Source organism: Schistocerca serialis, chromosome 8 (genome assembly GCF_023864345.2).
Source record: "Schistocerca serialis cubense isolate TAMUIC-IGC-003099 chromosome 8, iqSchSeri2.2, whole genome shotgun sequence".
In the NCBI taxonomy this organism is placed as follows: domain Eukaryota; kingdom Metazoa; phylum Arthropoda; class Insecta; order Orthoptera; family Acrididae; genus Schistocerca; species Schistocerca serialis.
This window is the reverse complement of record NC_064645.1, coordinates 625,459,438-625,459,976: the sequence shown is the minus strand read 5'-3', so window position 1 is coordinate 625,459,976 and position 539 is coordinate 625,459,438. Positions and strand designations below refer to the sequence as shown.

At 51.4% G+C, this 539-nt stretch overlaps 1 pseudogene; it reads right to left on the bottom strand.

Annotated features, from left to right (window-relative positions):
- Positions 1–201: 201 nt before the first annotated feature.
- LOC126417257 (5S ribosomal RNA) lies at positions 202–319 on the bottom strand (annotated as a pseudogene).
- Between the last annotated feature and the right edge of the window lie 220 nt (positions 320–539).

The window sequence follows — 539 nt, the reverse complement described above, 5'->3', positions numbered from 1 at the left end:
CATTCCGTCTTCAGGCCACAAGTGACCCATCGGGACCATCCGACCGCCGTGTCATCCTCCGTTGAGGATGCGGATAGGAGGGGCATGTGGTCAGCACACCGCACTCCCGGTCGTTACGATGGTTTTCTTTGACTGGAGCCGCTACTATTCGGTCGAGTAGCTCCTCAATTGGCACCACGAGGCTGAGTGCACCCCGAAAAATGGCAACAGCACACGGCGGCCTGGATGGTCACCCATCCAAGTGCCGGCCACGCCCGACAGCGCTTAACTTCGGTGATCTCACGGGAACCGGTGTATCCACTGCGGCAAGGCCATTGCCCCTGGGCTGAATAGGTCGCATCAAACCAATCAGACGACTGATTAAAAAAAACGCATTATTTGGCTAAAACGACTGTTTCTTAATAAACCAACGTCATGTTTCAGATTTGGCAGGTCTCAGCATAACTTTAATTAGACAAAGAGTTACACAGTGTGGGATCGGAGTAAGACCACTGAAGTTCTTAATGTACACATCCGATTTATCACAGAGGGTTAATAGC